Source organism: Garra rufa, chromosome 4, assembly GCF_049309525.1.
Source record: "Garra rufa chromosome 4, GarRuf1.0, whole genome shotgun sequence".
NCBI lineage: Eukaryota > Metazoa > Chordata > Actinopteri > Cypriniformes > Cyprinidae > Garra > Garra rufa.
The window spans coordinates 31,512,856-31,528,331 of record NC_133364.1 but is presented as its reverse complement, the minus strand read 5'-3'; the positions used below and the strand labels follow the sequence as shown (position 1 = coordinate 31,528,331).

Genomic DNA, 15,476 nt, shown 5'->3' with positions numbered 1-15,476 from the left:
GAGCTTCTCCAAAAAATAATATTGCTGTATTTTAGAGTGTTTTCAATGAAGACAGAAATCTTTTCTTTAGAAAAGTGACGATTTTTTTCTTGTTCAGTTTTTTTTTTTTTTTTTTTTTAGGGATGAAAAGTATTTACTTTATTTTTCTTAGGCAACAGATTTCCTCACTTTTCGTAAGCATCTTACAATTTAAAAGGATGTTTCGTACTGTGCAGTATGCATTCAGTATATTTTAGAGTGTTTCCAATGCACAGGGATTTAAGCAGCCCTCAATTCTGTGTTTTCTGCACTTAACTGGTGTTTTCTTTTTTAGGAAAAAAAAAAAAAACTAAGAAAAGTCAAGTATTCCAACTGGATGACTCATTCCATTTAATAATTATTAATAAACCAAGTGATTATAACAAAGTAAATTTCAACATGTCGAGAGAACATGGTTTGTGCTTCATTAAATACTGCAGTTGGACTTCATGGCTCCTTTACTGCTGTGTTTTCGTAAATCTTGTAAATGGATACTCAGTAAAGAACTGTACCGTCAGAGGGTCTTTGAAATATGCACAAAACATAAATGTGTTTTGTAATAAGAGGTTCCTGCATTCTGTACCAGGGAACATACCAGACAAAGCCACGTATTTGGACATTTCTAACAATGTCATACAGAAGATAATCAAGGAGTATTTCTCTCAGCTGACTAACCTTAAAAGTCTTAATGCAATACACAACAAGATCCGAGAAGTGGAAGAAGGAGCGTTCAGCAGTTTGGTGGCTTTGCAAGAGTTAAATCTGGCCCACAACAAACTGACACATATCTTGAAAGGAATGTTTCAGAATCTCGGAAATCTCACTGTGTTACATCTAAATGAAAACTTGATCACCAATATCAACTTCTCAGCATTTTCACCCCTGATCAATTTAAGAAAAGTAAATCTGTCGAAAAATCATCTGACGAAATTCAGCCAAGTTCAACCGCTATTTTTATTACCACAGTTACAGGAAGTGCACATTGGAAGTAATGGCTTCACCTCTTTTCATACCTCGGAGCTGTCCAACATATCTTTGAGACTGAAAGTCCTGGATTTATATAAAAATCCTTTGAAAGTGTTCAGTGTCACTGCTGATATTTTACCTCACCTTGATAATTTGGACTTGGCTTTTATTACTGAAAACATGACATGGGATGTGCAGGACAAAACATATCTACAAAGTGTGCAACATCTTAATTTAAGCGGAATACAGTTGCCCCAGGAAAAGATCAGAGATCTCCTACAAACTTTCAGCTCTTCTTTGGCCAGCCTAAGGCTAGACTTTCTGGGAGATGTAAAAGTGAGAGCTTTGATAAGGAATGTCTGTCTGATTTCTTCTTTAAGATTTCTAGGCTTGCAGTGGAACAACATTACGTTCATATCAAAAGACGAGATGCAGTTCTGCACACACTTAATTCAGCTTGATCTCTCCAATAACAGACTATTCAGCGTCCCTGCTGTCATCAGCAGCCTACCAGGTCTTCATTTTTTGGACCTCACCTTTAACAATATAAAGAACATAAGTAGTGTTGATTTTGCCAAATTAACCCAATTACGGACCCTTCAGATTTACAGCAATGATATATCGTCTATTGAGGAATTTGCTTTTAAAGATCTGAAAAACTTAGCAACTGCAATGATTGGATCTAACAGACTCTCTTTCAATGGATATTTAAAAAAGAATCTTCCAAAACTTGAGAGTTTGGATCTAGCAAATAATAAGCTGGACTCTGTTCGTAGGGGAGATTTTGACTCCTTAAAATCATTGCAGATTTTGTCTTTAAATGACAATCAAATATCATTTATTGAAGAGGGATCCTTCAGCGGACTAACAAATTTAAATTTCTTAAATCTGCAATCAAACAAGCTCTCTCAGAGTTCAATTAAAGCTGCGGTGTTCTCCAGAATCCCAAACCTGAAAATACTTCTGTTGAACAATAACTATATTTCATATGACAGTCAAGAGGCTCTTGTACAACCACCATTTCAATATCTGAGAAAGCTCAAGACTCTAAACATTTTTAGCCAAGGTCATAAAGGAATGGGTTACTTACCCTCAAACCTTTTCAAGGGACTGTGGTCTTTGGAAGAACTTCAAGCAGAGAATCTTAATATAAATTCTCTACATCCAGACACATTTACTTTCACTCCTTATCTGTGGGTACTGGATCTCAGCAGAAATGATTTTATTTCACTCACAACAGAAATATTTCTGCCACTCCATATTCTCAAGACACTCCACCTGTCCAAAGTTGGCTTGCAGTCTTTGGACTTTCTCATTAATGCAAATCTCAGTAAACTACATCTGTTGCATGTAAGCAAGAATTCATTATCAGTCATTAATGAAACTGTGATCCAGTCTCTTCCAACACTGATTTACATAGATCTACAAGGGAATTATCTCTCATGTGACTGTACCAATGCCTGGTTCGTCAACTGGACCATAAGTAGCAATGACACAGAAGTTGAGAGTGCTTATGATCTCACATGCAATTACCCAGACAAACTCAAAGGACATAAACTCCTGGATCTTGATGTAGGTTCATGTAATGTAGACATTGGGTTTTTCTGTTTCCTTTCCACAACCACACTGGTTTTAGTGACCCTTCTTGGCTCTTTTCTCTTTCACTTCCTCAAATGGCAGGTTATTTATGCTTACTACCTTCTCCTTGCTTTTCTCCATGATAACAAACAGCAGAGAAAGCCAAATGGTTTGCAGTATGATGCTTTTATTTCCTATAATGTTCATGATGAATTGTGGGTAATGAGGGAACTGTTACCTCAGCTGGAAGGCGAGCAAGGCTGGAAGTTGTGTTTGCATCACAGGGACTTTGAACCTGGCAAACCTATCATGGATAATATTGTTGATGGCATTTACAGCAGTCGCAAAACCATCTGCGTGATTAGCCGTCACTACCTGGAAAGTGAGTGGTGTTCCAGAGAGATCCAAGTAGCTAGTTTCCGTCTCTTTGATGAGAAAAAAGATGTTCTCATCCTGGTATTCCTGGAGAATATTCCAAGTCATCAACTGTCTCCGTACTACAGAATGAAGAGACTAATCCAGAAGAAGACGTATCTCAGCTGGCCTAAACCAGGAGAGGACACCAGGGTCTTCTGGCAGAAACTGAGAGTAGCTCTTGAAACCAAAGGCACCTTAGAAAAAGAACATCCCATGGCTGGGATTTAGGGATCATCTAACTGAAGAAAACATTCTGTAATTTTGTTGTTTTACACACATTTAACATATATAGGTGCTTTTGTTTTGTGTATAGCCTTTTCTCCTTGTTTCCTTGATCAGTGGTTCCCAACCACGTTCCTGGAGGCCCAGAAACATTTTCTCTCCGTTTTTGGCCTTCCATCCACACTGAGATGGCGTTTTTGTCAAGTAAATCTGAGCTTTTTGAAAATGCTCTCCAAAATGGAAAAATTTGAAAATGCCATTTTCACATTGTAGTATGGACTGTGGAAACAGGAGGCTTTTATAAACGAAAATGCATTTTTATTAATATGACGCATATTGTACCAATACACATCTATGTTTATACAGGTAATTGTGCCTGTTGTTTGCTATTGATTTTCACACTGTTGCTAAATATATTTACTTTGTACATAATTACTGTCCTGCAGCAAAACATGAGGGCAGCTGCTTTTTAGGTCAAACAAGGACGTGTCAGTGAAAGATGAGATATTTCTGTAAATAAATGATCCTGTCAGAAGAATTGCGTGATAATGTATTATGTCTGTATCATCTCAGTGAGCTTTTATGAGGTTTTACACATGCACAGTAAGGAAAAATTAACGTTTCAGTGTGGATAAGAACTTTTGGAAAATGCTAACGTGGACGGAGAGCATTTTAAAAAGAAAACCATTTCCTAAAGTTTACAATTTATTATAATTACTTCCTCTTTTACACAAGTACACATTTATTTCTGGTTAATATATACACAAATCTTTCTTTAGTTTATATAACTTTTTATTAACAATATATTTTTTTGTCATTGTTTAATGAGTATTCACTTGTTTTGGCACTGTATACAATCTGGGTCACTTTAAGTCATATCAAGGCTAAAGGTATTGTTAAAACTGTATACATGGCCGAAGTCTTTGATGCAGAAAATTCATGTTGAATTACTCTACTCAAAATAAAAACACCTTGCATTAACACACATTATTGATGGCTGCAGTTTAACTTTGTTTAACTTAATTTTATTGTACATTTATGCACTTAATGGTGCAGTGTGTACATTTGACTGACAGTAGTAAATTAAGGAATTAATTATTCAGTAAACTGATATGTTATTGTAAATATTATTGTTACTTATTCATCATTGTGTCAGTGTTTGATTCACAAGAACAAAATAGTAATTGCTCGTTCTATGGTAATAATAACATAACGGTTCATTAAGTAAGGTCTTTATACACCTCTGAAAACAAAGTTGTGTATATAATAATGCATTTCTGTCAATAGATCCTTCCTAAATATTACACACTGCACTTTTAATATTTTTTTATTAATTAAACATCTCGTCAAATGTGTTTTTAGATGCATATCTATGCTGTGGCTTAACGTAGTGGACACATCAAATGAGGACATTTAAGATATAGTAGAGAATGTTAGTGCAAATGTGTGTATCCATCATCATCATCCACAATATACACATAGTAGTGTTGACAACATACTTTATTTGAAATGAAATTTGTTTTCAGAATTCTGCCTTTCCATATCATTAAGTTCTATTCTGACAAATGGCCTTTCATTACAAACTGACTGTTGGAGTACGCCTGTTTCTGTTCCCTTGTGGCCAGTGTGGCCAGTGCCACAAGCAGAGAAGCAGATTTTACAGTAGAAAATATAAAAATATATTTTCCTGTTTCAGAATGGGAGGTATGTCAAACACGCGCAAACAGTGAATCAAGCCTGTTTCTTACAGAGGTATTTTATATTCAGAGTCAGTTACCATGATAACTTACTCTGTGAACTTACCCAGATAGCAAGTAACACAACTGAAGGAATGTTAAGTTAATGATGTAGCGTCAACGCTAACTGCACTGAATTAAATGTGGGCGCAGAAGTGAGGTTGAACCAACAACACTTTGTGACAGTAATGTTAAAACAATGCCATTGATTTTTTTTTTTTTGTTAAAACAAAGTCACCAATGTCATTTAATCAACATCACTTATTAACGGTCAGTTAATGTTGAATTTTCAAAAAATAACAGCAGTGTCATTGGATTAATGTTACACTTAATTGACATTTAAAGGATTGATTTGTTTCCTTAATGTGCTTTTTTTTTCCTTTGTTGGAGCTAAGTGTTTTCTGAAGTGGGATAAATTGCACTGACTGCACATTGGGGCATTACTTTTCCAGGGTTTATTACTATTTGAGTTCGTATTTGCAGTGAATTCTGTGAATGTAATTCTGATTCTTTGTGTGTGTGTGTGTGTGTGTGTGTGTGTGTGTGTGTACCTGGTATTCATCACGTTATAGGGACCAAATGTCCCCACAAGGATAGGAATACCAGTAAATTTTGACCTTGTGGGGACATTTCTCAGGTCCCCATGAGGAAACAGGCTTATAAATCATGCACAATGAGTTTTTTTGAGGAAGTAAAAGTTTGCACAATCTCCTGTGAGGGCTAGGTTTAGGTGTAGGGTAGGTGTAGGACGATAGAAAGTACGGTTTGTACAGTATAAAAACCATTACGCCTATGGAATGTCCCCATAAAACATGTAAACCAGTGTGTGTATGTGTGTGTGTGTGTGTGTGTGTGTGTGTGTGTGTGTGTGTGTGTGTGTGTGTGTGTAGCCTGGTGCTGTTATACTAACCCTCAGCCTCCGACACACCAGTTTTCTTTGACCAATGACATTTGATGTTGACTACTGAAATTTTAAATGATTATTGGCCAATCCATTTAGCTGTAATAAAGGTTAATTTTGTATCTCAGTTTCTCCCCAGAAAATAAAGGCAATAAATCAAATTTCAGATTCATTTAGTTAAAGTAGATTTCATTGAAGATCCATGACTGTAAATTAGTTCATTTGACCGTGGGTTTAAAACTGTTGATCTTGACCGTCTGAATGGAAATCTTAATGAATGATTGGAAATGAATTTAATATAAGTATGATTCATATTTCCCCAGATTATCTTTATTAAAACTGGCAGTAGGTAATTTGTGCTAAAATGAGATTTCCCTTTTCAGTTTTCAGATGCAATAACCAGTTTATTAAAAACTCTAGAAGTACAGCCATCAGAAAAACAACAAAAAGTATATGTTATATCAGTGTTATAATTTTAGTGAGGTTGAAAGTTTTGAGAATAAAACACCTACGATATCTAATTGTGCCTGTAGAAGTGAAGATCACAAGAATGTGTGAACCTTATGCCGAGTTCAGACTGCATGATTTTAGCCCCGATTTTGACTCGCCGACAGGTTTTGAGAAATCGCCGACAAATGCCCGAAATCACAGGCAAATCGGTGCTCGTTCACGTGAGTGACAATCACACAGTGTGAACTATCAAAGACGCGATCTGAGAGAATCGCCGACGTGTCGCCGACACCCGTGAGATATTTGGCATGCTAAATATCTGGACCTGCCGCGATTCAAAATCATGCTGTGTGAAAGGTGATCTGACTGAAAATCACATCGGCGATTACCTACAGCCAATGAGACAGCAACATCCAGGCCAGCGGGAAGTTGGGGGAGGAGTTACGAAGGTATAGACCACAATATCAACAAGCATAGCTTCGGCTTATTTTCTATTCGCTGTAAATGAGTGCACATGCAATTGTATGACAAGCTTCTTGCGGGCTACCATTTTTTTTAATAATAATCCCAGTCTCACGTGAGAACTTGCACGCCTGACCTCGCGTTGTTTCCATGTCAATTCTCGCGTGTGTTTGGTTGTGAGACGTAGTTTGCGGACCGGGACAAAATTGTTCGGCGATTCTTCCTATTGTAAAGTCATGCAGTGTGAAACCCCCTGTCGCCGATCCATCGTGCAGTGTGAACACAGCAGTGACGGAATGCTACCCCAGATAGTCATGCAGTGTGAAAACATCTGTGATGCGATTGCTTTGAAAATCGTGCATTCTGAACTCGGCTTTAAGCAGGTTCTTGACTGAGATGGTACTGTGTGGTGCTGCAGTCATCAAGACTGACTAAAGCAGTGAATCACTGTATTTTATACAGATTTCAGGAGGCCGTTCTTACAAGTGAAGGCAAAGCACTCAGATTCCAAGGTCACCGTAGCCACCTGATGTATCCAGATCAGATGGTCGCTGCAGTCCCCCGGATCCAGTCCGTACCCAGCCTTAGATGGTGGATCAGCACCTAGAGACAACCTCTGCAGCCCTGAATGTCAGCAGAGACAACATCAACTAGATGAGCCCCAGAGACAGATCATCAGGGGGCAGCTGTGGCCTAATGGTTAGAGAGTCAGACTTGTAACCCGAAGGTTGCGGGTTCGAGTCTCAGCTCCAGCAGGAATAGTAGGTGAGTCCCTTGAGCAAGGCACCGAACCCCCAACTGCTCCCCGGGCGCCGCAGCGATAGCAATATGACTGCCCACTGCTCCGGGTGTGTGTTCACTACTGTGTGTGTGCACTTGAATGGGTTTAATGCAGAGCACAAATTCTAACCATACTTGGCCACATGCCACGTCCTTTTCCTTTTCTTTTCCTTTCCTAGTTCAAACTCCTTGCAGGCGTAGGATAAGTGACTGACAAGCTGCTGCAGGCCATCTTCAGTTTGGAATGTCAAGGCTGTGTCATCAGCAAAGAGCATCTCACGGATGAGTACCTTTGTGACTTAAGTCTTGGCATGGAGATGAGCGATGTTGAATAGCTTGCCGTCAGCCCTGGTCTAAATATAAACTCCCTCACTGCAGTCTTTAAAGGTGTAGAGGAGGAGCATGGAGATAAAGGTGCCGAAGAGTGAACACAACCTTGTTTGACTTGTTTACTGAAAAGGAAGAACTCTGATGTTGCATCATTGAAGTAAACCATGCTGTGCATATTATCATGAAATTAGGTGAAGAAAGCCAGCAGTTGTGGGGGTGAGTCGATCTTCTACAGTTTCCTGAATAGGCTGCTTTTGCTAACCAGATCAAATGCCTTTGTATGGTCCCAGACTCCATTTCCTCCCAGTGGGCACTCCTATGCTCTATCTCTGCGTAGGCTGTGATGGCTGCGTTGTACACAGCATCTCGGAGGTGGGACCACTTGGAGTCAATGTTATCATCAATAGGTGACTCCTTGGTGAGAGCCTCCTGTAAGTTCCTAACAAACAGCTGTGTCTTCTCTGGGTTGCTTACACAGCAAGTGTTGATATGTGGGCAGCTGTTTTTCTTGAAGAGGATACAGTTTTTTTTTCAGTGCAACTCTGCCTCGTAGAACTGATCTTTCTCCTCCAAGGTGAAGCAGAGAGTTGGAGCATACATGCTGATGATATTTGCTGGCCCGGAGGATGTTGACAGGTGGAGTGCTGGTATCCTCTCTGTGCCAGATGATGGAGATTCAATGAAGGCAAAGAGCATGCTTTTGACAGTGAAGCAACTGCCCTGTGACCAACACCATGCTGGTTTGGTTAGTCTGAAGACTACCCTTGCCAAAAGGTGTAGTGTGCTTCCCTGATGTTACCACTGTAGGCCAGTCGGGTCTTCTGTAGGCAGGTACCATTGACGTTCAGTCGAGAGAGTTCCCTGTCAATGATAGTAGTCTTGCATGCATCGTCAACCTGCTGCAGGTCAGCAGTAAAACCAGGGCACAAGATCCTGATGTTCCAGCTTATGAAACAAAGAGCTGAGGTCTTCTTTCTTAGAGTATTTTTGCCTGGTGCAGAAGATGTGGCCCACTTGTTGAGATAGCTTTCTATGCTCCATGCACCCAGTGAAGCAGGCAGGCCATGGCAGGACAGCACCTTACTGGCTGGGGGCTGCCCAGCTTAGGTGGGCGTTAGCTGTCCAATAAGATACAATGATTTCTCCCACCATCAGAAGTGACCCCTGGAACTCATTTTCTATGCCAATCAGATGAGTTTATGACCAGTAACTGCTAACACGGGGTTGGAGTGTCCTCTTCAGTGGAACCACAGCCTGGGTGGGATAATATGGAGAGTCAGCTGATGCCCATGCAGCATACTCCCCTTCTCCCTGCAGCTGATGTATCCAAGGAAGGGACAGAAATCGATATAGCTATGAACCAGGAGCGTCGCAAGAGTTGCCAGAATGGCACTCAATACAATGTCAGACTGCCTTGGGGACACACAACTTGTTTTAGGACACCAGTAGCCTGCCTTCACCCCTTCTCCTTTTAGTAGGCACACACGATGGCTAGGAGCTGGATTTTGGTTGACAGAGGTGGTCAGAGATGTATACCATATGGGCCATTTTTTTGAGAAGTGGGCGCTTATCCCTCACTTCCACCTCATTCATTTGCTGGTTTATGCTGGTACTTGACCATCACTTGACCAGCTAAGAATCAGCATAAACCAGCAAAGGACCAGCATAAACCAGCATCAAAACATACCTAACCAGTATCCCAGCATCAAAACTACCTAACCAGCATATGGTGTTTTTTCACCAGGGAGTCTCATTACCCCCAAGCCACTGCAGATTGTCATGATTGTTAATTGATTTGTCAATTGGTTCAGCTGTGTTCACTTTACTGTGTTCACCATTATCACCAGTACTTATGTTCTTTAGGTTTCTGTTCAGTTTGTCCTGCGACATTAATGCTTTGTAGATGTTTCCTGTGTTTCTATGGATTAAATACTACTATTTCTGCTTCATTATCCTTCTGTTTGTATTTGAGTTTGAGTACAAACCATGACAAGTATAAAAAATACCAGACAAATAAAAAAAATAAAGATGTGAACAAAAAATACTGACTTACCACACAGTAATGGTGGGAGTCCATGAACTTGATGTCCATTTCTACTTCCCCTGCCAGGCATGTGTCCTCCACATAGCAGACCACTGTGTCATCCTTCTCTTTAAAAAAGACAGCAAAAGCAGCATTTTTACTTTTACATCTTCAGAGCAACCATCTAGCTCTCCATTCATCACTTTAAACTTTGCCACAGCCTTTAAGAACTTTTATATGTTTAAGAATAATTTCTCTTTTTTTATCGATATTTTGTGTTTTATATCTTTCCCTGGTTAACTTGTTTCCACTGTCTGCAGAAAGTCAACCTCATTTGATGTTTTATTTTAATTTTCTTCTAAATTTACATCAGTTTGCTGAGACATCAACTTCAGGTTTTCTGGATCTCAGGGATCTCTCCAAGGGGCAGGAATCCCAAAACATCCCAGTTAATTCCAGCTAAAGATAGGCTGCAACTACTGTGCTTTTTCTTAGCAGAACCGAGTGGATTGATAATTTTGAAAGCATCCTGGTAAAGGATTAGTTTCAAGCATTCTGGATTTTCAAGGAAGAACTGGTTGGACATATGTCAACATAATCATCAGAGTCTGTTTCACAAGACGTTTGTGATACCAAATTCTTCCACAATTCTGATTCCAATAAGTTACTTAATGTTTGTATCACAGGTATGTAGTATGCAAATGGTATGTCATATTTTCATCCTTATCTAATGTTCCCTTCTTAGGCTATATGTATTAGAATATTTGTTTGAAACACTTTATGTTTTCTGGACATATGAGCAGTGAATAATGATTCAACAGTAAACATATTTCTACAATAGGGTTTGTTCCTATGAACTCTACAGTGCAGCACATAACTCCTCAATTTTTATAGTGTTTTGCTGCAAAAACAACGGGCACTCTTTTTTCATCAAACTAAACAAGAAAAAAAAAATCACAGGGGACACTAAAAAAAAACACCAAAACCACTCAGCATGATAAAAACAAACAGAGTGTTTTGAGCATTAGATATGAAACCCACAATTTACATTATTATTCTGATGACAAAATATACCCTCTGTCACAAACAGGTGTACTTTTTCAAGTTCTAATAAAATAAACTTTTCCTCTTACCAGTGCTCCAAGCCGTGATATGTAAATTTTACAATTACTGTCATATTTAAAATGGGCTTACATTATGAATATTACTAAAAGACATTACTTTAGAATGATTAAAAAACATATTTTTGTCATGTACAATAGATTAACAATTATAATTATAATTTTAACATAACCTGTGCATTTTGTAAATGGTATGGCTGGCTCCCCTGGGCAAGGGAGGAAGGGGCTTGGAAATGGGGCGTTTACTGTTACCCATCCTCTGTCAATTCTGTGCGCAGCCATTTAGCATCCTCGTCATTTTGTTATGTCTTCAACTGATGAAATCAACACGACATAGTACAATGAATCTAATATTATTTACCTGTTAACCTTAATGTAGGGTAAACCATTTATTAATAATTTAGAAATGTTAATAACCTGTAACGGAAGCTTAATGAAAAACAAACACATGTGAAGCATTTATTAATGAGCGTTATCCAAATGTTTATTACAATATAAAATCATAATGTTTTTCATTTGTAGTCACGATAAAGTCAGTGTATTTCTGATACTGGTCTTCTGTGTTTGTTTTTATGCTTGTCTTTTTTTAATGAAAGGAATTAATGTCCAGTTGACATAATGTTGAGCTGCAGCCCTGTGTCAGGATATTGTTCTGTTCTGTTTCCCTTGTGTTTTTCCCCTGTGTTTCCTGTATTATTGGTTTGTTCCGTTGTCTCCCCCTTTTGGTTTTGCGTCTTTGGTTTCCCCCTGCCCATATTTGTGCTTCCCCTTGTTATCTTATTAGGTTGCCACTCCCCATTGTCTTTGTATAAATTGTCCTCTGTTCCTCACTCCCTTTGTCCGGTGTTAAAGTTTTGAGGTGTCTGTTCTTCTCCTAGCATTTGTTTGTTTGTTTATTTATATTTAATAAATTAGTGTTTTGTTTTGCAACCCCTGGTTTCCTCAAGTGTTCCCCTGGCTCCTCTTCCCTGCACGTGTGACACCCTGTTTATTTGCATATAATAATAATCATTAACTTTTTAAATTAAATACAAAAACATATATTTTTCATGTATTTCTGGATAAAATCCGAATGTGTTTCATTTGAATACACCATAAAATCTATGTATTTCTGATACTGGTCTTCTATGTTTCATTCTGTGCTTGACTCTTGGTAAATGGTAAATGTGGATCAGGTGACAAAATGAAATCAACAAGAAATGTTAAATTACCCAAATATTTATTACCATATAAAATCAGAACGTTGTATACATATCAATTTATTTCTGAAGTTCAATAATTCAAATATTGGTAATACTTTACATTAAGGTTTTCTTTGTAAAGCATTCATAAAGGTATTTATAAATGTCTAGTAACATTACAAATTATAGCATTATAAATTAAGTTGTATCAAATTATATATGCATGAATAATAAACATTTTGATTTCAATGCAATACCTGCCAAATGTTAAGCCATTTTAACTCACAAGTTATAAATGCTTAATAAATATATTTCACTCAAAACCACTGTTTCACTTTCTTCGTGATGCAGCAAAAGTAAACTATTGTATTTATGGTTTTCTCATGTAAATTTTCTTACTATGTTGCTTACCAAAAGCTACTCTATATCTATATCTATATATACTCATGATACTTTGCAAACGCTCATATGCTTATCCACAGCAATGTCTAACAATTTAAAATATTTTCTTTATCAAGATAAAATTATCAAACTTTATTTTTGGGAAAATAATTAATTCATTATTAAACATTAAACATTATCACATGATGTTTTGCCATTTACTGTATAGTGTCCCTCTGCCACGTAATATTTATAATTGCTGCCAAAAAGTATGATAGCTGGTCTGTGCCAGTTTCACTGGCATGAGGCCACATACAGTATTAGGTATGTCTACAGTTCAAGAAACTTACCTTAAACATGCGCTTCTCAGTTTTAGGGCTTAAGTGTACCTTAACTTACTCCTTTTAATTATTGTTGTTGTTTCAATATTATTCTAATATTCATATTAGGTTGCTTTTATTTTACTTAATTATATCAATTTATTTTATTATGATTTTATATATATATATATATATATATATATATATATATATATATATATATATATATATATATATATATATATATATATTTATATATATGCATAGTCACACATCATGTAGTCACACATCAAATAGTGCCCTATTTGAGGGTATAGGGCGATTTCGGATTCAGCCTTTGACATACTGCCACCTACTGGCGGTTTCAGTTTCATTTTTAAAATATAAATTGAGTCATTTAAATCGTTTAATATTTTAAACATTATTCTCATAACGTTGTTATGAAATGCATTAATGCCATTTCTGAATATTTCTTAATGCCATAATTGTACTCTTCTGTGCCATGCAAAGGAGAGTTGCTTCTGATTTCATTTAACTGGTAACTTCTTCCTGATTGTATTGCATTATTTTAATTAAATTTATTGTTTAATTAAAATGAAAATTGTTTGTCACAAAAGATGACATACATTTAATACAGTTAGGAAAATTGCACTATAAAGGTTAAAAAAAACTTAAAGGAGTCGAATATCGCTTTATAATGGGAAGGTTGATTTCTCCCATACCGAAATGTAATATATGACATATATGTCCCTATATCAGAAGTGCTACTCTCATATATGTTAAATATAGGGCAATATATTATTATCACATATATACATCTTCTGGATATATGTAGATATATGTTTATAACATATATGAATTTCCCTTAGTACAATTTGTATATAAACATATATTGAAAGTATATATATGGTCAACTTTTATATGGTATTGCATGTTATGACCATATATGTTTACAATATATATTAAAATTGTATATTGTATTATATGATAAGACCATATATGTTAACAATATATATCAAAAGTACCAATGTATATATTGAATTTATGCAAGTTTATTAACCATTTGTGCCTAAAAGATACTGCTTATTGTAAATCACATAACAAAATATTTTTTTTGCTTAACTTTATTGTTTCAATTCAGTTTTCTGGGGGGAAAATACAGATGAATATATAACCTGTTCAAAAAATACCAATGTACTAGTTACTTGTAGTAAAACGAATGTATTATGGAGTTATTGAGGGGGAAAACACTTCATGTAACTGTTTGTCCATATGTGCTGTCATCATCAATGAACTAAAACGCATTTCATTAAAATACATGAGCGATTGAGTGCGTATGTCAGAATACCGCTACTGCGCATGCGCCAAAATTCAAACTCACCCGCACTAACGGCAGAGTCTGAGCAATGGCTGGGCAATGAAAGTCATCTGCGGTAAGATGTTTTTCTTAGCAAGTGGAAGGATAACAAATGTGCCAATACTTTCACATAATAACAACAATGATTTTATAGACGGGCACGAAGACAGACCGACATCACTGAGAGGAAACGATAAAACGCCTTGAATGTGGCAGCGGTGCAGGTAATGTATGCTAATTTACTCTACGCTTTATTCCTACGCTTATATTTCATAGAAACTAAGTGTTGATTGTTTTGGTCTGCAAGAGCCTCTGTCTCTATATAGAGCAGATAGTTTTTTAAAATATTCCCTTGCATTGTTTTATATATGATGTTATGATTACAGCTGCATTGATGTGTTTTGCAATTTGCTTGCATTAAAGTTAATTTTAGCTAACGTTACTGGGTAGGTTAATGAACGATCTGTATGGAGATACTGTGAGCTCATTGTTTTCACTGGATAAGCAATGCCACATTTGGAAAATTAGTTAAAGCTGTCTTACAAAATAACGGAGGAAAATTATAATGTTTATCTCTGAGATGTAGTCTAGACTAGAACTATAAAACTGCAAAAAATGGAATTATTTAAAATAAAAGCACCTTGAATTCATATAGTAAATTACAGTACTTGGTTATATTGCACAAGTGCATTGACATGTCAGTGACATGCCTAGAGTGGGTGCATAAGGACATGCATGTTGTGTACATTGCATAAAGGTAACAGTACACTAAAGGATGTGATTTATGGGGTTTTAAAAATATGGTTAATTTATCGTAGTAAATTTTGTTCATATCTTTGCTGATAATTGTGCTTTTCTCGTTTGTGTCACATGAATAGGTAATGAGTCCCGAAATTCTCAGAAAACAGAAATGGAGGCCGAACCTGCAGATGTGGATGGCAGTGATGTGAATGATGGAGCGTACACAGAAAAGGTTAAATATGTAGACAAATCAAATCAACAAAATATGTCTCCGTGTACTATTTTATAAAATTCTAGTGCATTTAATCTATTAAATAACTGTAGAGGTTTTGGATATGGTAAGATTAAATTTATTTTAGTGAATGAAGTACCACATTTTAGCTATCATTTTGTTAGGGTGGGTACACAAAATATTATTTTATCCTTGCTTCTAGAAAATCCTCAATCTATCTGCTTTCTAACAGCTTCATATGGCCGTAAACATTTATCTTA

At 36.8% G+C, this 15,476-nt stretch overlaps 1 pseudogene; it reads left to right on the top strand.

Annotated features, from left to right (window-relative positions):
• Nucleotides 1–337: 337 nt before the first annotated feature.
• Nucleotides 338–3,647, top strand: LOC141333832 (uncharacterized; annotated as a pseudogene).
• Nucleotides 3,648–15,476: the final 11,829 nt, after the last annotated feature.